Genomic DNA, 21,090 nt, shown 5'->3' with positions numbered 1-21,090 from the left:
TCGATATCTTTGTGTGCCTGGCATGTGGAGAAATTGACAAAGCGGACATTGACTTTGATGTGAGTAGGCACCGGTTCTGGTGGCCATCCATGGAGCCAGACGTCCGAGATTACATTGAAGCCTGCTCCGTCTGTGCCAGAAATAAGAACCCGCACGGAGGCTGTGTGGGTCTGCTGCATCCCCTCCCCATTGCATCTTGACCGTGGGCCGAGATCTCAATTGACTTTGCTACAGGGCTACCTTTGTCTACGGGAAAATTGACTACTTTAACCGTCTAAGATAGATGCTCCAAGATGTTGCATTTCATAGCCCTACCTAAATTACTTTCGGCCAAGCAAACAGCGGTGGTCATAATGAAACAGATTTTTAGAATTCATGGAGATATCGTCTCTGACAGAGGTCCCCAATTCACATCTAGATTTTGGAAAGAGTTTTGCAAACCTATTAGGGCTACCGTGAGTGTCACATCGGGTCATCACCCGGAGGCTACTGGCCAGACGGAGCGCATAAACCAACAGCTGGAAACCGGTCTTCGATATTTCACTTCTCAAATTTGCAATTTCTGGAGAAATTGTGTGTGAAAGCGAAATGGTTGAATGCTGAATGATGTTGAAACAAGTTGAATTATATGAGAAATGTAGAAATTAGAGGTGAAACACTGAATTTTTGAGAATTTGGTGGAATTTCAAATTTGAAAATGTGGAATTTTTGGTAAGTGGGATTTTGGGGAATAGGGAGGAAAAAGATGAAGAGTTGAAAGTTGGAATGGGTTGAATCTGTTGAAAAATGTGGAAATTTGAGGTGAAAAAAACTGAATTTTGGAGAATTTGGTAGAATTTCAAATTTTAAAATGTGGACTTTATGGGAAGTGGGAATTGGGGGAATAGGCAGGAAAAAGATGAGTTGAAAGTTGGAATGCGTTGAATTGGTTGAAAAATGTGGAAATTAGAGGTAAAAAACGGAATTTGTGAGAATTTGGTAAAATTTCAAATATATGTAAATATTCCGGTTTGATTTGGGTCACTTCCGGTTTATTTAGGGTCACTTCAGGTTTAAAACGGTCACTTCTGGTTTAGCTGAGGTTTATTTGGGTCACTACCGGTTCAATGTAGGCCACTTCCGGTTTAGCTGTGATCACTTCCGATTTACTTGGGTCACTTTCGGTTCAATTTAGGCCACTGCCGGTTAAGCCAAGGTCACTTCCGGTTTGTTTGGGTCACTTCCGGTCGGATCGTCGATGTCTTTTGTCTCACGTCTTTGTCGGTTAGTTCCCTTTCTGTTATCCAGTCTGTCGGTCAGTCCTGTTGTTGGTTTTGTTGGAAGTTATGAGAGTACGCTGGCTTTGTTGGTTTGTCCCATTATCCTCCCTTCCAACTAGCTTTTCCTCAATAAACCCTGGTCCAAGCTGCATTTGGTCGCCCTGCTCCATTCTCCGATCCGTGACACATATTAAATCAATAAAAGAAACAAAGAAACAAACATACTTGATTATATCTTATGTTTTGATGAAAGCTTGATGCCAGAATAAGGTTGGGAAGATTCCATCGGAAAATCGCTACGACCTGTAAGATGCAGTTGCATCGTATCGTATCACACTGGATCGTATTGTTTTAAAATTAAATCGTACTGTATCACACCATATTGCAGGAGATGGGAGAATCGTATCGCATCTATCATTGGCAATTCCATGAATGGTAAATTCATCAAATCGATGGCAGTGTATTGATGTGTATCGTATCGCTTTGATGGTGAAGATTCCCATCCATAGTATACACACTGTACTAGGGTTGGGAAGATTCACCGATATGAATCGGAAAAGAAGAACCAATCCAAAGATGATCGACAAGGCAAACAAAAGCCCCCACACATATCGAATCACCAATAATCAGCACCAAACTCGACGGAACCAGCTCTCACAAAACCAACACCCACTCCCATAGAATAAAACTCGGCCCACACCAACTGAAATTAAGCTGACCAAAGAACCCTGAACATTGCCTTTTCTGAATGGAGACTTTCTGCTCTTGACACATGGTAGTGCGAAAGGCCCAGCGCTGTATTGTATCTTTCCTGAAAAAAGAGCTTTCTGAACAAGAATTGTGATTGAACTCAATCAACCTGTCTAAGTCTAATTTTGTTTCTTGGTATCTTCGTCTTTTCCTAAAACTGAAAAAGAAAACGAACACGCAGATAGTAAATTGGCTAACAGATTATTGGCGCTGGCTTTTGCCATGAGGCGCGGATAGCGCGCTTCCCAAATTGTGGACCAAATCCAACTAAATCCAAGAGTAGTATGGGCCGTAAACCGTGATTGGACTCATAATTTAGCATTTTGTAGTCACAATCGCCCCTGAAAACCCATGCCAAGCATCGGCAGTACTTGGTAGTTCACAGGGAGCCAGGCTGTTTACTCACTGTAAATTGTTTCAAACTCGGGTTTTAGTTTCAATGTCGGAGTTGAAGCTACGCTTGCAGTTTCCCAAATGCCATACGTGATGGGTGTTGTAAAAAATTGCTTGAACGATTGAAGTGAAAAATAAGTAAATATGTAAAAGCTTACAGCACCTGGTATTCCCAGGCGGTCTCCTATCCAAGTACTAACCAGGCCCGACCCTGCTTAGCTTCCGAGATCGGACGAGATCGGGCATTCTCAGGGTAGTATGGCCGTAGGCCGTCAAACTCACCAAAGTTTTGCATTTTATAGACACAATCGCCCCTGAAACCGTGCCAAGCAACGGCGGATCTTGATGGCTTTCCTTTCACAATCGACGTGGGGGGGTAAAAAAAAGGCTTTCAGCACCTGGTATTCCCTGAACGTCTCCCATCCATGTCACAACCAGGTCCGAAAAAGGCTTTCTTCCAAGACTTTTGGTGTTTAATGGAAACATGGCTATCATGAAAAGTTATTGACAGCTTTTTGTGTGGTAGCACGAATTTTCCGTTGGGACCTGCATGTTGCTGTATCAAATGTCATGAAAAGGGGGGAAACACTCCATGGAAGCGCAATGTGTTATTTTACAAATAAAGACTGCTGCTTTGAATTCACAGGGAGCCAGGCTCTTTATTCACTGTACGTAGTCTGCTCTCTAGCGGTAAGAAACGTGAACTACAATGCTATGGATGACACCACACAGTTTACGTTTCAAACTCGGTGTTAGGGTTTATGAACTATCTTGATCGTATGATTATGTTGGGATGTAGACTAGAATGATGAACTTTGTTTTAACCGGGACCCTCTGAAGTGGTTAACCATTTGCTGAGGTGACCACCACACATGTAAATTGTCACCCCCACCTTGGCCACTCTCACCCCCACCCTTCTTCTCTCAATAAATAGTCTTGCATGAATGCAACGGCAGACTTTGTTCGGACATTGCTGTATCTACAGTAACGAACAAATTCTCCACTTGCAAGTGTTCAAAGGGCATACTGTCTCCCGTGTGGTTCTTGCAAAATAAGTTAGAGTCGGAACATCTCTAACATTTTGGTGCCGTGACCCGGATCCAACATACCCACTGCTGATCGACGGAGGACGACGTGCTGCATTGTCGACAAGCCAGCGTCCATTAGGAGGACCTGGTAAAGAAAAGACCTGGCAAGAAAATTCTTCACTGGGCCAGCATCTTAGGTCTGCCTTCGTCGGACAACAGTGGATTGACGGGATCCGGCAGTGCAACGAACCAGGGGACAAGTAAATTAAAGCCCTGAAATTGTGTGATTGTGTTGTTGTGAAACGCATAAAAAGTTAAAGGTGCACAAGATATACGGCTTTGGTTTGTCCGGGCTATGAGATATACGGCTTTGGTTTGTCCGGGCTATGAGATATACGGCTTTGGTTTGTCCGAGCTATGAGGTTTACGGTTTGGTTTGTCCAGGCTAAGAAACAGCTGGGGTTCTAGACCCAGTGGATGGAACGGGTTAAAAAAGACAGAGATTATTTTTCTTAATTGGAGAAGGGCGTAGGTTCTTTTTTGTCCGTTTTTTCCTAGCTGTTTGGAAGGGTTTTTGCACCCATCCGAGATAGGCCTAAAAGTTAAAAAGCGCTAAGTTGTGTGGTTGAGTGTGTGACTGGTAGGATAATTTGACTAAGAGGCAATTTTGTTGAAGGGTCAATTTAATCCTACATTGAGGATCCTCCAAAAAGAAAAACAAAAAATTTAAAAAAAAATGGAAAAATCTAAAAATACCAAGTTAAGATAGGAAATAAAAACGGTAAATCTCTAGCTCTTGAAGGTGATGAGAAGTACATGGCAAGTAGATTTCTTAATTGTATGCGATACATGCCAAAGTGGAAGAAAAAGTATGGAGTAGAAGGGAAGTTGAAAGTTGAAATGTGGAAAATAGTGGTTGATGTTTTGGAGGAGAGTGTGGCTAGGAAGACAAAAGGGATTGAGAAAGGAAAGAAAAGAGAGAGACTTGCAATGTGCTAGAGTGTGGTTGAAAACTTCACAAGAGCTAAGAGAACAAATTCAAAAGACCAAAAATGGAAAGATAAAAAGTGATGAGGTCACAGGTGTTTGTCAGACCAGTGCACAATAAGGCCCCAGTGCGCAGACGCAAGGCCGCCATATGGTTCAAAACCCCCACCAGATTCTGACAACTGTTGGTACTGTGGGAGACGAGGACACTTTGCGAGAGAGTGTCGTTATGCAAAACAAGACCAATCAAAGGGTGGAGGAAGGGGCAGAGGAAAAGCCAAATTTTCAGCAAAACGGGCTTCCTCCTCTTTGACCTCTCATGCTCCTACTTTTGGTTTAAAACATTTTTTTGGGGTTATTAGAACTCCTGTACATACAAGACGTATGACAATGCTGATTGTATGCCCAACGACAAATGACAAGGGGTCAAATTATGTGTGCACACTGAAGTTAAAATTTGCAAATCAAGTGGTAAAGTAATACAACTTGTTTCTAAGAGATAAAAAGAAAAATTAGAATGTGCTGTCCTCGCGTGCGTGGGTGGGACCAGCTTCATGATCGAACGCAAGAAATGGCCAGCTTGTGACGAATCATTGATGTCAGGTCCCCTCCCCTCGCACCGAGAGCTGTACGTGTGTGCATATTTGTTAAACTGATAAAATTGGCTAAACCTGTGTCCAAAAGAAATTCGTTAGACCACTTTTGAAGAATAAAAATAAATAAAAAAGAGAAGAAAAGAAAGAAATCTGTTTGTAGGCAGAAACTGGTTTACACTAGTGCTCATTAGTGTCTCATCCTGATGACAAATTCGAAAGACAGAGAAAACATGTTTTCTGGAATTGGATGAAGCAAAATTGTGGATTTCACACACTGCAAAACTAAATTTGAAAAAATAATTGATTAGTTGTGTTTTAAGAGTCTACAAACTTCTATATTTTAGTTAAATCCGAGAGATTGAGTTGGTTAATTTAAAAAAAAGAAAAAAAAAATCTGATTAATTCGCAAGCTGTTTTTTTTGTGTGTGTTGAGAATGGTATATGAATGTTGTGTGGAGGACTTGGATAACTTCAGACAAATGTGATGAAAAGACTCCTCTTCGGTGACTGTGTGTGAGATGCAAATGAGCAGGGATGAATGATTTCCTGAATGAAAGGAAAATATAGGTTGAATAGTTGAGGTTGTTCGAGACTACTATGGGAGATTAGTAGAGCAACTTTGACGAAAGAGTGATTTTGTGCAAGTTAAATGCTAAGAAAACAAAAACAAAAAACCCAAAGAAAAAGTTGTTGCTAATTACTAACGAAGCTATGAGGAAGTGGTGTGGGTGTTTTGAAGGGCACGCGCTTATGCGCTTCCCTGGCTCATCAACATTTGTTTGACTGATCAAAGGAACCATTTGCTACAGGACTTAACATCCAAATCTAACCGGGATCAGAGAATCTCCTTTAAACCAGGCGGCAATAAATGGGACAGCCCCTGTCATAGATGGTCTTTTGTCAGGAGGAATCCTTAGGAAGTGCTTGGATTCTCCTTGCAAGACTCCTGTTTTTCCAGTCCAAAAGGCCAATAAAATTGATTGGCGAATGATACAAGATTTCCGAGTAGTAAATGAAGCAGCACCTAATGTGCCTGACCCACACACGCTTCTAAACACTTTTTAAGGCAGCAGCAATTGCGACACATGGGCCTTGCCATGTGTCGGCAGGAGGGATGAGGTCAATTCACTACCTTTGGTTTAGATTCTTACTTAAAAAAAAATTTGTAAAGCATGTCCTGTTTGTGTGAAACATAATCCACAAGGAAACATGAGACCTAAGAGAGGCTCCTTTCCAAAACCGTCTTACCCATTCTAAATCATGCACATGGATTTTATTGAACTCACACAAAGTGGACCTCACAAATACTGTCTAGTGATGATTGATACATTTTCCAAATGGGTTGAAATAGTTCCATCTAAACGAGCAGATGCCTTAACAGTGGCAAAAGCCGTTTGCAAAACCGTCATACCGGTTCATGGCATCCCGCAGATCATTTACAGTGACAATGGTCCACACTTTGTGAACCAAGTTGTACAAAACATGGCTGTACACCTTGGGATAACGTTAAAAAACCACTGTGCTTGGCACCCATCCAGTGCAGGCCTGGTTGAACGAGCAAACGCTACTATCAAAAGCAGGTTGGAAAAATACATGGAATCAACAGGCAGAGCCTGGCCGGAGTGCCTAGACTTGGTGAAACTCTATATGAGAATCACCCCCAATTCAGAAGGGCTAACGCCTTTTGAAATTATACATGGGAGACCATATAGACTACCTGTGTTCCCTGCAGATTTACAAAAAGCAGATGAAGAACAGACCTTGGCAGATTACATGATCAGAACGCTCAAAATGAAAGATGTGTTAAATGCAAATTTACTGCCGCCTGGTCTTCCTTCCCCACAGGTTGACAACCTCATCAAGCCAGGAGACTGGGTCTACATCAAGGTCATCAAAAGAAAGAACTGGGCCAGCCCACGGTGGGAGGGACCATTCCAAGTCTTGCTGACTACCCCCACTACAGTAAAGATTGCTGAACGGCCCAGCTGGATTCACCTCAGCCACTGCAAGTTGCAGAGAGTGCTGGACCCCTCATTCGGAGTGGTGGGGAAGTCCGACTTCAAAGGGGTTTCATCGCTTAGGGTGGAACGTCTCAACGTTGGTGAAGAATCCAGCGATCTCCACTCCGCTAGGCGAGAAGATGTCCCGGTGTCTCTGCCATCCTAGTAGCAACGGAATTCCATATGCCAGGTGGATTCTATGCTGCGCTGTGGTTGGAGTGTGCTATGGTTTGTGGGCTCATCTGAATGGACCAATGGACAGTGTCATTCGTGGAAGAAGATGGTCACATGATGAGAATTTCGAGGACTGGTCATGGGATCCCAGAAACCCATACAAAACCTACACTTGGTACCGGTGCGTAAAGTTCACTGTGAGAGCTCACACACAGGAGGAATGCTATGTGTGTGTTCCAAACTCCCCCCCTTCCTCCACAAAAGTTGACCTGGAGGCCAGAACAATGACTGTCACTGAAGCAAATGCATGGCCTTTGTGGGAGGGGTTTGGATTTCAGCACCATGCTGTCACAGTCAGTGATGCTACCCCTACCGCCCTGGACTCACAGAAAAGAACCTGTGATCGAACTCTTTTGGGTTAATGTCAACGCATGTTAAAGGACGAACATTGCCGCAAGTGGCCTACACAGAGAGACCAGCTGGAGTGAACTACACATGTTACATCCAAGGAAACGAGACCCACAAATGCATCAACGACGACTGCTCTCCAGGAGGACACTGGATGGGAGCTTTGGACATCACCGCTGAGTGTCAGGATAAGAGAGCCATTTCAAGTGGTGAGGGCTCTCCTACCAACATGGCTGCGCCATCAAACAGAACCTACTTCATACAGAATGGCTGGTGGCTTTGTGATCAAAAAGGTTGTCCGATGCTGCCCGCCAACTGGACAAGAGTGTGTGCACCAGTGTGGGTGACAGACCACACCTACAGAATACAACATCATCAGTTGACGACAGCACGCAACTCTTCTGGACGTCGACGCAGGGCTGTTGTGACCTTTGACTCTCATGATCCTGTCTGGGGTCAGTGATGGACAAAACAGAGCGATTCAGGCTATTAGGCTAATGGTCTTACAAAACAGGATGGTTCTGGACTTGATGACTGCAACACGACGGTTCCAGCAAGGAAGCAGATCCACCATCGACAGCGTCCCCGCCCCCAATTCAAATAGAGGCAGAATAATCCTCTTGCCCCTTGGTGGCCAGGTAGTCTACCCTGGCCACTGAAGACTGAAGACGACAACCGCGCGGCAGACACTTCCAGGTTCTCCCCCGACGAAGCAGTGCTGCAGAGGGGGTGAGAATTGTGCTCACCCTCCAACAGTGGGCGTGCCAAGCCCCCGACGGCTGAACAATCACGAGCAGCTTTTGTCTTGACTGTTGTTATTGATAACATTATGGTCGCCTAAGGCAGAGGGACCGTGTGAGACTTTTCCTGCATTATAACATCTTGCCGCAGGTTTTTCACTCACACACTAAAATTGATCTACGTAGATTGCGTAGATGATGTTTAGCCGAGCATGTTTTACAGAAACTTAATGATTTGACTATCAAAAATGCTTCGCAAGTGATGGGTACAATGATATCAAGTCAAAAGTCAAAGTCAAAGTCCGCTTTATTGTCAATTTCTTCACATGCCAGGCACACAAAGAGATCGAAATTACGTTTCCCACCGTCCCACGGTGACTAGACAGTACACAACACGCACATCAAACAGCACAAAGAGTAAAAACGAACAGACAAGAGCAACAAATAAGTAATAAGCAAATAACCCAAATAATAAACAATAAATAAATAAATAGACAAATAAGAGCAGCAAAATGGAACAAGCGCGCTAATAGCAGACAGCCAGATCATAGCGCAAAAGAGCAGGACGTCATGTAGCAGAGGGTGGAGGGGGGAGGGAATTCAGGATCCGGACAGCTTGGAGCACGAAGCTGTCCCTGAGTCTGGTGGTGCGGGAGCGCAGGCATCTGTATCTCTTCCTAGAGGGCAGAAGTACAAACAAAGAGTGAGCGGGGTGACTCTCATCACACACAATCTGAGCCGCTTTGCGGGTGAGACGGGAGGCGTAAACTTCCTTCAGGGAGGGGAGTGGGGCCCCGATGATTTTACTCGCAGTGGTCACTATGCGCTGCAGGGCCTTCATGTTGTACTCAGAGCAGCCACCACCCCACACAGCGATGCAGCTGGAGAGGACGCTCACAATGGTGCCACGGTAGAATGTGGTCATGACGGCGGGAGGAGCACTTGCCCGCCTGAGTTTCCGCAGAAAGTACAGGCGGCGCTGGGCCTTCTTCACCAGCGACGCAGTGTTGGTGGTCCAGGAGAGGTCCTCACTGATGTGCACCCCCAGGAATCTGGTGCTACTCACTCTCTCCACCACAGCTCCGTCGACGGTCAGCGGCAGGTGGTGGGTGTGACCCTTCCGGAAGTCAATGATAATCTCCTTGGTCTTGTTGACGTTCAGCAGAAGGTTGTTGTCCCTGCACCAAGCGGCCAAAAGGTCGACCTCCGATCTGTAGTGAGTCTCGTCGCCACCGGTGAGCAGACCCACCACAGTCGTGTCGTCGGCATATTTCAGCACGCGGTTGCTGCCGTAGGTCGCAGTGCAGTCATGCGTCAGCAGGGTGAAGAGCAGCGGACTGAGCACGCAGCCTTGAGGGGCCCCCGTGCTCAGCGTGATGCTGCCGGAGACACTGTCGCCCACACGCACTACTTGAGGCCTCTGACAGAGGAAGTCCAGTAGCCAGTTGCAAAGGGAGGAACTGAGGCCCAGCTTGACAAGTTTGCAAATGAGACGCTGTGGAACAATGGTGTTGAATGCAGAACTGAAGTCCACAAACAGCAATCTCACATACGAGTCCCTGTTCTCCAGGTGGGTGAGGGCAGAGTGGAGGGCAGAGCAGATGGCATCCTCAGAGGACCGATTGGGTCGGAAGGCAAACTGGAAGGGGTCCACGGTGGGGGGAAGAACAGATCTGACGTGCGCCAAGACAAGCCTCTCAAAGCACTTCATGACGATGGGGGTCAGTGCCACAGGGCGGTAGTCATTGAAGCAGGAGGGAGCAGGATTTTTCGGCACAGGTATGATGGTGGCAGCCTTGAAGCAAGACGGGACGACGGCCTGCCGCAGGGAAATGTTAAAGATGTCCGTGAAGACATCCATCAGCTCCTCAGCGCAGTCCTTCAGCGCCCGTCCCGGGATGTTGTCCGGGCCCGCCGCCTTACGGGTGTTGATAGCAGCAAGCGTCTTCCTCACGCTAACGGCAGAGAGGCACAGAGGCTGCTCGTCCGGATGGGGAGGGTTCTTCAGCGGGCAAGTGTCGTTCTGAGCGTCGAAGCGAGCAAAGAAGCGGTTCAGTTCGTTGAGCAGAGGGACGTCGCCCTCACAGCTCTGCGGCGCGGGCTTGTAGTCCGTGATTGTCTGTATGCCTCGCCACAGGCTCCGAGCATCCTTGCTGTCTTTGAAGTGAGCAGTAATCTTGGAAGAGAACGCCTTTTTCGCATCCTTGATGCCCCGGGACAGTTTCGCCCTTGCTGATCGCACGCTCGCTGCATCCCCAGCCCTGTAGGCTTTGTCTCTGGCCCTCAGGAGCCCAAGGACAGCCCCTGTCAGCCATGGCTTCCAGTTAGCCCGAGTGACGACGTACTTTGTGAGGGTCACATCATCAATGCACTTAGCGATGTAAGAGGTCACAGAGTCAGCATACTCCTCAATGTCCGTCCGATTGTCGCAAGTGGCTGCCTGCTTAAACATTTCCCAGTCTGTAGTGCCAAAGCAGTCCCGAAGAGCATCAGAGGCCCCCTCAGGCCACACCCTAACACGTTTGCGAACCGGCCTGGAAGTTCTCACTCTCTGTCTGTACGCGGGGGTAAGCAGAACGGTGACGTGGTCAGAAAGTCCGATGTTGGGGAGGGGGGTGGCCTTGAAAGCTCCTTTATGTGCAGTGTAGACCAAGTCCAGGAAGCTGCCACCACGCGTTGGAAAAGTAACATGCTGGTGAAGCTTTGGAAAGACAGACTTCAGGTCAGCATGATTAAAATCACCAGCGAAGATGATGAGACCGTCAGGGTGCGCCGTCTGCTGATCACTGACAGCCCGATAAAGTTCATTAAGGGCCGTGATCCTGTCACTTCCAACGTTGGAAGGCGGGATGTAGACCGCGACAAGCAGAATCGCAGCAAACTCCCTTGGTAGGTAAAAAGGACGGCACTTAACGATCACAAACTCCGCCAGTGGCGAGCAGTGCCTGCATACCACTACAGAGTCCCGGCACCATTCGTCGCGGATGTAGACACATATACCTCCTCCACGCGATTTCCCTCCTTCTTCAATTGCCCGGTCCGCTCGAAAGCACGCCAGCCGCTCCAGTTGCACAGCAGAGTCCGGAATGTTGACATTCAGCCAAGTTTCAGTGAACACGAACACGCAGCAGTTGCTCACTGCCCGGTTCGTGGATCTCAGCAGATGAATGTAATCCATCTTGTTGTCCAGCGACCGGACATTCGCCAGAAGAATGGAAGGCACGGCCGGGCGAGTCGGGTTCGCCGCTAGCCTGGCCCGGACGCCTCCGCGCTTTCCCCTCTTCTGCCTCCTCGCACACCGCTTCCGACGCTGCTTGTCCGGGGAAGGAGTAGCAGACGAGTCCGGCGATGATTCAGGCCGGAGCAGTCCCAGTGACTTTAATGTCCCCGTATCAAAGTCCGAAACGCCGCAAAACTCGCTTTCGCCGATGTCGAGCAGAACCTGCCTGCTGTACTTGTAGCGCAACATGGTACGATCAGACAAACACATAAAACTGTCTGACAAACACTTATTAGATGAACAAAACACCGATCGGTTGGGACGGAGAGAGGCCGCTGCGTGTGCACGCGCCGCCATCTTGGCAGATCTGCTGTTTCTGTGTGTTGATTTTATTGTTGTTTTTATTTCTTCATTATATTTTCTTACTTATGTTTGATTGATCGGGGTGGACATAATCATATGATAAACAGGAGGGATATGTTAGGGTTTATGAACTATCTTGATCGTATGATTATGTTGGGATGTAGACTAGAATGATGAACTTTGTTTTAACTGGGACCATCTGAAGTGGTTAACCATTTGCTGAGGTGACCACGACACATGTAAATTGTCACCCCCACCTTGGCCACTCTCACCCCACCCTTCTTCTAAATACTGTCTTGCATGAATGCAACGGCAGACTTTGTTCGGACATTGCTGTATCTACAGTAACGAACAAATTCTCCACTTGCAAGTGTTCAAAGGACATACTGTCTCCCGTGTGGTTCTTGCAAAATAAGTTAGAGTCGGAACATCTCTAACACTCGGGTTTTAGTTTCAATGTCGGAGTTGAAGCTACGCTTGCAGTTTCCCAAATGTCATACGTGATGGGTGTTGTAAAAAATTGCTTGAACGATTGAAGTGAAAAATAAGTAAATATGTAAAAGCTTACAGCACCTGGTATTCCCAGGCGGTCTCCCATCCAAGTACTAACCAGGCCCGAACCTGCTTAGCTTCCGAGATCGGACGATATCGGGCGTTTTCAGGGCAGTATGGCCGTAAGCCGTCAAACTCACCAAAGTTTTGCATTTTATAGACACAATCGCCTCGGAAACCGTGCCAAGCAACGGTGGTACTTGATGGCTTTCCTTTCACAATCGACGTGGGGTGGTAAAAATAGGCTTTCAGCACCTGGTATTCGCAGGCGGTCTCCCATTCAAGTACTAACCAGGCCCGACCCTGCTGTAGCTACCGAGATCGGACGAGATTGGGCGTTTTCAGGGTAGTATGGCCGTAAGCCGTGTTAGGATACGGATTTTAGCTATTGATCTGACTCCAAATTACGATCAACACCACAAGTTTCTATGTCCTAATCCACACACTGGCGCACCTAACAATTTTGCGAGTTCGTTCTGTCAAAGAGAAGACCAGTAGATCAATCAGACCAAATTTACCAAATGTTTATTCCTAACAAAGCGCACTAATACAGGCCTGGGTCCCGGGTCCCTCACACTAAAACTCGTGCGTTTCTGTGACCACCAAAAGACGACACATTCTTCCGGGTTGCCCAGTTTTAAAGAAACACAATATGAATATTAAAGCATGCAAAATATTGTGTGATGATTGGTCGATGGTCATCTCCTCCCCGTCGAGGTGTCATCACTGTGGTCAGGAGTTGGGGATTTTCCTCTCGAAGCCCAACCACCTGGACGTGGTATTGTTCTTTGTTCTCGCTCCTCACCCACCTCGAGGTGTTATCGTCTGGTACTCTGTTGGAATAATCTCGGGGGAAGCCTTGGCCTGCCAGACCAGGAGGCCTTATCTTTATGAGTTTACGACTCTCCTTTAAACTAAATGCTTTCTATTTGGTTCAAGGAATGTCTTTTGATCCCCGTCAGCCTTATGTTTCCTTCCTGTCCTTATGTTACTTTTGTGTTTGTTTTGTAAGAAGTCTTCAATGACAATGAGCAGAGCTTCTTTGCATAGGCGAAATGTTCTTTGTCAGTTTAAAGGGACTTCATTCCTTTTAGTTAACTGTAGCTTTGATTCATAGATTGTAGATGATCAAAATTGGTTATATACAGTTTGAAGAAGTCACATTAAAGTTATCCCATATTTACTCAATGTTCGTTTAAGGAACTGTATATCAGTTACCTTACATTTACTTAATATGTGCTGAAAGGTTTAAGTAAGGTTAGATATTATTATTATTATTATGTGTTGTGTTAGTTTACTAAGAAGTTAAACTTAGCAAGGGGTTAGTTGCATTGTTCCACAGGTAAGCGACATTCAAAGTGCTTCAAGTTATCTGATCACAGTCGAGCAGGAGTCGGCCACCTGTGGAGAGGACAACTGGTTGGGGGAAGAAAGCAGACTCTGCACTCCCAATGTGGGGGTTGAGAAGATCAATTCACACTACACTACATTCCTTAGCTAATCAGCGTTGCTACAGCCACTATCTCCCCTCCCTTCAGTGTAGCAACGCCTCTGTAGCCAGGGCATCCAAGACATTAAAAGGAGGAGCACGTGGGGGAGGAACTCAGAACTGGTGGAGATTGTAACTGAGCTTCCTTTCTCTATCGTTCTCCTCGCGAGTAAACTCATCCTGGTTGTCTTCTCCTCTTTGTTCCAGCATGTGATTTAATGTCTGATCATATTCAGACCTAACATACTCCCTTCGTTCCGTACCGTCCCGTACTCCCTTCCTGGGCCTGTTCCATAACTCTTAGAAGAAACAAGTTCATGCAGTGTGCCTGCACATTCCTCACCCCCACCAATCCACACAAGCACTCCAATACTAGATATTATATTGATATGATTATATGTTTAACACAACCTTGAAAAATATGTTTGCTAACTGCTGAAAGCACATTTCCCTTTAGCCGTCAAACTCAACAAAGTTTTGCATTTTATAGACACAATCGCCCCTGAAACCGTGCCAAGCAACGGCGGTACTTGATGGCTTTCCTTTCACAATCGACGTGGGGGGGGGGTAAAAAAAGGCTTTCAGCACCTGGTATTCCCAGGCGGTCTCCCATCCAAGTACTAACCAGGCCCGACCCTGCTTTAACTAGCGAGATGGGACGAGATCGGGCGTTCTCAAGGTAGTATGACCGTAAGCCGTCAAAAACACCAAAGTTTTGCATTTTATAGACACAATTGCCCCTGAAACCGTGCCAAGCAACGGCGGTACTTGATGGCTTTCATTTCACAATCGACGTGGGGGGGTAAAAAAAAGGCTTTCAGCACCTGGTGTTCCCAGGCGGTCTCCCATCCAAGTACTAACCAGGCCCGACCCTACTTTAACTTTCGAGATCGGACGAGATCGGGCGTTCTCAAGGTAGTATGGCCGTAAGCTGTCAAACCCACCAAAGTTTTGCATTTTATAGACACAATCGCCCCTGAAACCGTGCCAAGCAACGGCGGTACTTGATGGCTTTCCTTTCACAATCAACGTGGGGGGGAGGTAAAAAAAGGCTTTCAGCACCTGGTATTCCCAGGCGGTCTCCCATTCAAGTACTAACCAGGCCCGACCCTGTTTTAGCTTCCGAGATCGGACGATATCGGGCGTTTTCAGGGCAGTATGGTCGTAAGCCGTCAAACTCACCAAAGTTTTGCATTTTATAGACACAATCGCCCCTGAAACCGTGCCAAGCAACGGCGGTACTTGATGGCTTTCCTTTCACAATCGACGTAGGGGGGGTAAACAAAGGCTTTCAGCACCTGGTATTCCCAGTCGGTCTCCCATCCAAGTACTAACCAGGCCCAACCCTGCTTTAACTTCCGAGATCGGACGAGATCGGGCGTTCTCAGGGTAGTATGGCCGTAAGCCGTCAAACCCACCAAAGTTTTGCATTTTATAGACACAATCGCCCCAGAAACCGTGCCAAGCAACAGCGGTACTTGATGGCTTTCCTTTCACAATCGACATGGGGGGGTAAAAATAGGCTTTCAGCACCTGGTATTCCCAAGCGGTCTCCCATTCAAGTACTAACCAGGACCGACCCTGCTTTAGCTTCCGAGATCGGACGAGATCGGGCGTTCTCAGGGTAGTATGGCCGTAAGCCGTCAGGTTCAAAAAAGTTTTGCATTTTATAGACACAATCGCCCCTGAAACCGTGCCAAGCAACGGCGGTACTTGATGGCTTTCCTTTCACAATCGACGTGGGGGGGGGTAAAAAAAGGCTTTCAGCAACTGGTATTCCCAGGCATTCTCCCATTCAAGTAGTAACCAGGCCCGACACTGCTTTAGCTTCCGAGATCAGACGATATCGGGCGTTCTCAGGGCAGTATGGCCGTAAGCCGTCAAACTCACCAAAGTTTTGCATTTTATAGACACAATCGCCTCTGAAACCGTGCCAAGCAACGGTGGTACTTGATGGCTTTCCTTTCACAATCGACGTGGGGTGGTAAAAATAGGCTTTCAGCACCTGGTATTCCCAGGCGGTCTCCCATCTAAGTACTGACCAGGCCCGACCCTGCTTAAGCTTCCGAGATCGAACGAGATCGGGCGTTCTCAGGGTAGTATGGCCGTAAGCCGTCAAACTCACCAAAGTTTTGCATTTTATAGACACAATCGCCCCTGAAACCGTGCCAAGCAACGGCGGTACTTGATGGCTTTCCTTTCACAATCAACGTGGGGGGGGGTAAAAAAAGGCTTTCAGCACCTGGTATTCCCAGGCGGTCTCCCATTCAAGGACTAAACAGGCCCGACCCTGCTTCAGCTTCCGAGATCGGGCGTTCTCAGGGTAGTATGGCCGTAAGACGTCAAACCCACCAAAGTTTTGCATTTTATAGACACAATCGCCCCTGAAACCGTGCCAAGCAACGGCGGTACTTGATGGCTTTCCTTTCACAATCGACGTGGGGGGGTAAAAAAAAGGCTTTCAGCACCTGGTATTCCCAGGCGGTCTCCCATTCAAGTACTAACCAGGCCCGACCCTGCTTAAGCTTCTGAGATCGGACGAGATCGGGCGTTCTCAGGGTAGTATGGCCGTAAGCCGTCAAGCTCACCAAAGTTTTGCATTTTATAGACACAATCGCCCCTGAAACCGTCCCAAGCAACGGCGGTACTTGATGGCTTTCCTTTCACAATCGACGTGGGGGGGGTGTGTGTGTGTAAAAAATGGCTTTCAGCACCTGGTATTCCCAGGCGGTCTCCCATTCAAGTACTAACCAGGCCCGGCCCTGCTTTAGCTACCGAGATCGGACGAGATCGGGCGTTCTCAGGGTAGTTTGGCCGTAAGCCGTCAAACTCACCAAAGTTTTGCATTTTATAGACACAATCACCCCTGAAACCGTGCCAAGCAACGGCGGTACTTGATGGCTTTCCTTTCACAATCGACGTGGGGGGGGTAAAAATAGGCTTTCAGCACCTGGTATTCCCAGGCGGTCTCCCATTCAAGTACTAACCAGGCCCGACCCCGCTTTAGCTTCCGAGATCGGACGAGATCGGGCGTTCTCAGGGTAGTATGGCCGTAAGCCGTCAAACCCACCAAAGTTTTGCATTTTATAGACACAATCGCCCCTGAAACCGTGCCAAGCAACGGCGGTACTTGATGGCTTTCCTTTCACAATCGACGTGGGGGGGTAAAAAAAAGGCTTTCAGCACCTGGTATTCCCAGGCGGTCTCCCATTCAAGTACTAACCAGGCCCGACCCTGCTTAAGCTTACGAGATCGGACGAGATCGGGCGTTCTCAGGGTAGTATGGCCGTAAGCCGTCAAACCCACCAAAGTTTTGCATTTTATAGACACAATCGCCCCAGAAACCGTGCCAAGCAACAGCGGTACTTGATGGCTTTCCTTTCACAATCGACATGGGGGGGTAAAAATAGGCTTTCAGCACCTGGTATTCCCAAGCGGTCTCCCATTCAAGTACTAACCAGGACCGACCCTGCTTTAGCTTCCGAGATCGGACGAGATCGGGCGTTCTCAGGGTAGTATGGCCGTAAGCCGTCAGGTTCACCAAAGTTTTGCATTTTATAGACACAATCGCCCCTGAAACCGTGCCAAGCAACGGCGGTACTTGATGGCTTTCCTTTCACAATCGACGTGGGGGGGGGGTAAAAAAAGGCTTTCAGCAACTGGTATTCCCAGGCATTCTCCCATTCAAGTAGTAACCAGGCCCGACACTGCTTTAGCTTCCGAGATCAGACGATATCGGGCGTTCTCAGGGCAGTATGGCCGTAAGCCGTCAAACTCACCAAAGTTTTGCATTTTATAGACACAATCGCCTCTGAAACCGTGCCAAGCAACGGTGGTACTTGATGGCTTTCCTTTCACAATCGACGTGGGGTGGTAAAAATAGGCTTTCAGCACCTGGTATTCCCAGGCGGTCTCCCATCCAAGTACTGACCAGGCCCGACCCTGCTTAAGCTTCCGAGATCGAACGAGATCGGGCGTTCTCAGGGTAGTATGGCCGTAAGCCGTCAAACTCACCAAAGTTTTGCATTTTATAGACACAATCGCCCCTGAAACCGTGCCAAGCAACGGCGGTACTTGATGGCTTTCCTTTCACAATCGACGTGGGGGGGGGTGTGTGTGTAAAAAATGGCTTTCAGCACCTGGTATTCCCAGGCGGTCTCCCATTCAAGTACTAACCAGGCCCGGCCCTGCTTTAGCTACCGAGATCGGACGAGATCGGGCGTTCTCAGGGTAGTTTGGCCGTAAGCCGTCAAACTCACCAAAGTTTTGCATTTTATAGACACAATCACCCCTGAAACCGTGCCAAGCAACGGCGGTACTTGATGGCTTTCCTTTCACAATCGACGTGGGGGGGGTAAAAATAGGCTTTCAGCACCTGGTATTCCCAGGCGGTCTCCCATTCAAGTACTAACCAGGCCCGACACTGCTTCAGCTTCCGAGATCGGACGAGATCGGGCGTTCTCAGGGTAGTATGGCCGTAAGCCGTCAAACGCACCAAAGTTTTGCATTTTATAGACACAATCGCCCCTGAAACCGTGCCAAGCAACGGCGGTACTTGATGGCTTTCCTTTCACAATCGACTTGGGGGGGTAAAAAAAAGGCTTTCAGCACCTGGTATTCCCAGGCGGTCTCCCATTCAAGTACTAACCAGGCCCGACCCTGCTTAAGCTTCCGAGATCGGACGAGATCGGGCGTTCTCAGGGTAGTATGGCCGTAAGCCGTCAAGCTCACCAAAGTTTTGCATTTTATAGACACAATCGCCCCTGAAACCGGGACAAGCAACGGCGGTACTTGATGGCTTTCCTTTCACAATCAACGTGGGGGGGGGAGTGTGTGTAAAAAATGGCTTTCAGCACCTGGTATTCCCAGGCGGTCTCCCATTCAAGTACTAACCAGGCCCGGCCCTGCTTTAGCTACCGAGATCGGACGAGATCGGGCGTTCTCAGGGTAGTTTGGCCGTAAGCCGTCAAACTCACCAAAGTTTTGCATTTTATAGACACAATCACCACTGAAACCGTGCCAAGCAACGGCGGTACTTGATGGCTTTCCTTTCACAATCGACGTGGGGGGGGTAAAAATAGGCTTTCAGCACCTGGTATTCCCAGGCGGTCTCCCATTCAAGTACTAACCAGGCCCGACCCTGCTTTAGCTTCCGAGATCGGACGAGATCGGGCGTTCTCAGGGTAGTATGGCCGTAAGCCGTCAAACCCACCAAAGTTTTGCATTTTATAGACACAATCGCCCCTGAAACCGCCAAGCAACGGCGGTACTTGATGGCTTTCCTTTCACAATCGACGTGGGGGGGGTAAAAAAAAGGCTTTCAGCAACTGGTATTCCCAGGCGGTCTCCCATTCAAGTACTAACCAGGCCCGACCCTGCTTTAGCTTCCAAGATCGGACGATATTGGGCGTTTTCAGGGCAGTATGGCCGTAAGCCGTCAAACTCACCAAAGTTTGGCATTTTATAGACACAATCGCCCCTGAAACCGGGCCAAGCAACGGCGTTACTTGATGGCTTTCCTTTCACAATCGACGTGGGGTGGTAAAAATAGGCTTTCCGCACCTGGTATTCCCAGGCGGTCTCCCATTCAAGTACTAACCAGGCCCGACCCTGCTTTAGTTTCCGAGATCGAACGAGATCGGGCGTTCTCAGGGTAGTATGGCCGTAAGCCGTCAGGCTCACCAAAGTTTTGCATTTTATAGACACAATCACCCCTGAAACCGTGCCAAGTGAAGGCGGTACTTGATGGCTTTCCTTTCACAATCGACGTGGGGGGGGGTAAAAATAGGCTTTCAGCACCTGGTATTCGCAGGCGGTCTCCCATTCAAGTACTAAGCAGGCCCGACCCTGCTTTAGCTTCCGAGATCGGACGAGATCGGGCGTTCTCAGGGTAGTATGGCCGTAAACCGTCAAACTCATCAAAGTTTTGCATTTTATAGACACAATCGCCCCTGAAACCGTGCCAAGCAACGGCAGTACTTGATGGCTTTCCTTTCACAATCGACGTGGGGGGGTAAAAAAAAGGCTTTCAGCACCTGGTATTCCCAGGCGGTCTCCCATTCAAGTACTAACCAGGCCCGACCCTGCTTAAGCTACCGAGATCGAACGAGATCGGGCGTTCTCAGGGTAGTATGGCCGTAAGCCATCAAGCTCACCAAAGTTTTGCATTTTATAGACACAATCGCCCCTGAAACCGTGCCAAGCAACGGCGGTACTTGAAGGCTTTCCTTTCACAATCGACGTGGGGGGGGGGGTAAAAATATGCTTTCAGCACCTGGTATTCCCAGGCGGTCTCCCATTCAAGTACTAACCAGGCCCGACCCTGCTTTAGCTTCTGAGATCGGACGAGATCGGGCGTTTTCAGGGCAGTATGGCCGTAAGCCGTCAAACCCACCAGTTTTGCATTTTATAGACACAATCGCCCCTGAAACCGTGCCAAGCAACGGCGGTACTTGATGGCTTTCCTTTCACAATCGATGTGGGGGGGTAAAAAAAAGGCTTTCAGCACCTGGTATTCCCAGGCGGTCTCCCATTCAAGTACTAACCAGGCCCGACCCTGCTTAAGCTTCCGAGATCGGACGAGATCGGGCGTTCTCAGGGTAGTATGGCCGTAAGCCGTCAAGCTCACCAAAGTTTTGCATTTTATAGACACAATCGCCCCTGAAACCGTGCCAAGCAACGGCGGTACTTGATGGCTTTCCTTTCACAATCGACATGGGGGGGGGTGTGTGTGTGTAAAAAATGGCTTCCAACACCTGGTATTCCCAGGCGGTCTCCCATTCAAGTACTAACCAGGCCCGGCCCTGCTTTAGCTACCGAGATCGGACGAGATCGGGCGTTCTCAGGGTAGTTTGGCCGTAAGCCGTCAAACTCACCAACGTTTTGCATTTTATAGACACAATCACCCCTGAAACCGTGCCAAGCAACGGCGGTACTTGATGGCTTTCCTTTCACAATCGACGTGGGGGGGGTAAAAATAGGCTTTCAGCACCTGGTATTCCCAGGCGGTCTCCCATTCAAGTACTAACCAGGCCCGACCCTGCTTTAGCTTCCGAGATCGGACGAGATCGGGCATTCTCAGGGTAGTATGGCCGTAACCCGACAAACCCACCAAAGTTTTGCATTTTATAG

General features: G+C 48.0%; 6 non-coding genes and 22 pseudogenes across 6 annotated transcripts; all 28 read right to left on the bottom strand.

The window, feature by feature from the left end:
• Window positions 1–2,553: 2,553 nt before the first annotated feature.
• LOC147053750 (5S ribosomal RNA) lies at window positions 2,554–2,672 on the bottom strand. Its single transcript, XR_015067095.1, has one exon. It is a non-coding gene; the product is annotated as a 5S ribosomal RNA (ribosomal RNA).
• A 9,807-nt stretch (window positions 2,673–12,479) lies between these two features.
• On the bottom strand, window positions 12,480–12,598 carry LOC147053749 (5S ribosomal RNA). Its single transcript, XR_015067072.1, has one exon. It is a non-coding gene; the product is annotated as a 5S ribosomal RNA (ribosomal RNA).
• A 115-nt stretch (window positions 12,599–12,713) lies between these two features.
• On the bottom strand, window positions 12,714–12,833 carry LOC147053748 (5S ribosomal RNA; annotated as a pseudogene).
• Window positions 12,834–14,535: 1,702 nt separating this feature from the next.
• Window positions 14,536–14,655, bottom strand: LOC147053747 (5S ribosomal RNA; annotated as a pseudogene).
• A 116-nt stretch (window positions 14,656–14,771) lies between these two features.
• LOC147053746 (5S ribosomal RNA) lies at window positions 14,772–14,891 on the bottom strand (annotated as a pseudogene).
• Window positions 14,892–15,009: 118 nt separating this feature from the next.
• Window positions 15,010–15,129, bottom strand: LOC147053745 (5S ribosomal RNA; annotated as a pseudogene).
• A 116-nt stretch (window positions 15,130–15,245) lies between these two features.
• Window positions 15,246–15,365, bottom strand: LOC147053744 (5S ribosomal RNA). Its single transcript, XR_015067129.1, has one exon. It is a non-coding gene; the product is annotated as a 5S ribosomal RNA (ribosomal RNA).
• A 115-nt stretch (window positions 15,366–15,480) lies between these two features.
• On the bottom strand, window positions 15,481–15,600 carry LOC147053743 (5S ribosomal RNA; annotated as a pseudogene).
• Window positions 15,601–15,952: 352 nt separating this feature from the next.
• On the bottom strand, window positions 15,953–16,072 carry LOC147053742 (5S ribosomal RNA; annotated as a pseudogene).
• A 343-nt stretch (window positions 16,073–16,415) lies between these two features.
• On the bottom strand, window positions 16,416–16,535 carry LOC147053741 (5S ribosomal RNA; annotated as a pseudogene).
• Window positions 16,536–16,661: 126 nt separating this feature from the next.
• On the bottom strand, window positions 16,662–16,781 carry LOC147053740 (5S ribosomal RNA; annotated as a pseudogene).
• Window positions 16,782–16,897: 116 nt separating this feature from the next.
• On the bottom strand, window positions 16,898–17,017 carry LOC147053739 (5S ribosomal RNA; annotated as a pseudogene).
• A 116-nt stretch (window positions 17,018–17,133) lies between these two features.
• Window positions 17,134–17,253, bottom strand: LOC147053738 (5S ribosomal RNA; annotated as a pseudogene).
• Window positions 17,254–17,368: 115 nt separating this feature from the next.
• LOC147053737 (5S ribosomal RNA) lies at window positions 17,369–17,488 on the bottom strand (annotated as a pseudogene).
• A 353-nt stretch (window positions 17,489–17,841) lies between these two features.
• Window positions 17,842–17,961, bottom strand: LOC147053736 (5S ribosomal RNA; annotated as a pseudogene).
• Window positions 17,962–18,086: 125 nt separating this feature from the next.
• Window positions 18,087–18,206, bottom strand: LOC147053735 (5S ribosomal RNA; annotated as a pseudogene).
• A 116-nt stretch (window positions 18,207–18,322) lies between these two features.
• Window positions 18,323–18,442, bottom strand: LOC147053734 (5S ribosomal RNA; annotated as a pseudogene).
• A 116-nt stretch (window positions 18,443–18,558) lies between these two features.
• Window positions 18,559–18,678, bottom strand: LOC147053733 (5S ribosomal RNA). Its single transcript, XR_015067092.1, has one exon. It is a non-coding gene; the product is annotated as a 5S ribosomal RNA (ribosomal RNA).
• A 125-nt stretch (window positions 18,679–18,803) lies between these two features.
• On the bottom strand, window positions 18,804–18,923 carry LOC147053732 (5S ribosomal RNA; annotated as a pseudogene).
• Window positions 18,924–19,039: 116 nt separating this feature from the next.
• On the bottom strand, window positions 19,040–19,159 carry LOC147053731 (5S ribosomal RNA). The gene has a single exon (XR_015067173.1). It is a non-coding gene; the product is annotated as a 5S ribosomal RNA (ribosomal RNA).
• Window positions 19,160–19,274: 115 nt separating this feature from the next.
• Window positions 19,275–19,394, bottom strand: LOC147053730 (5S ribosomal RNA; annotated as a pseudogene).
• Window positions 19,395–19,509: 115 nt separating this feature from the next.
• Window positions 19,510–19,629, bottom strand: LOC147053729 (5S ribosomal RNA; annotated as a pseudogene).
• Window positions 19,630–19,746: 117 nt separating this feature from the next.
• LOC147053728 (5S ribosomal RNA) lies at window positions 19,747–19,866 on the bottom strand (annotated as a pseudogene).
• Window positions 19,867–19,982: 116 nt separating this feature from the next.
• On the bottom strand, window positions 19,983–20,102 carry LOC147053727 (5S ribosomal RNA; annotated as a pseudogene).
• A 119-nt stretch (window positions 20,103–20,221) lies between these two features.
• Window positions 20,222–20,341, bottom strand: LOC147053726 (5S ribosomal RNA; annotated as a pseudogene).
• A 114-nt stretch (window positions 20,342–20,455) lies between these two features.
• LOC147053725 (5S ribosomal RNA) lies at window positions 20,456–20,575 on the bottom strand. Its single transcript, XR_015067091.1, has one exon. It is a non-coding gene; the product is annotated as a 5S ribosomal RNA (ribosomal RNA).
• Window positions 20,576–20,702: 127 nt separating this feature from the next.
• LOC147053724 (5S ribosomal RNA) lies at window positions 20,703–20,822 on the bottom strand (annotated as a pseudogene).
• A 116-nt stretch (window positions 20,823–20,938) lies between these two features.
• LOC147053723 (5S ribosomal RNA) lies at window positions 20,939–21,058 on the bottom strand (annotated as a pseudogene).
• Window positions 21,059–21,090: the final 32 nt, after the last annotated feature.

The sequence above is a fragment of the Syngnathus leptorhynchus genome, chromosome 8 (assembly GCF_054491065.1).
Source record: "Syngnathus leptorhynchus isolate UIUO chromosome 8, UIUO_Slep, whole genome shotgun sequence".
In the NCBI taxonomy this organism is placed as follows: domain Eukaryota; kingdom Metazoa; phylum Chordata; class Actinopteri; order Syngnathiformes; family Syngnathidae; genus Syngnathus; species Syngnathus leptorhynchus.
Note: the sequence above shows the minus strand (reverse complement) of the source record. Positions and strands in the feature narration are given on the sequence as shown.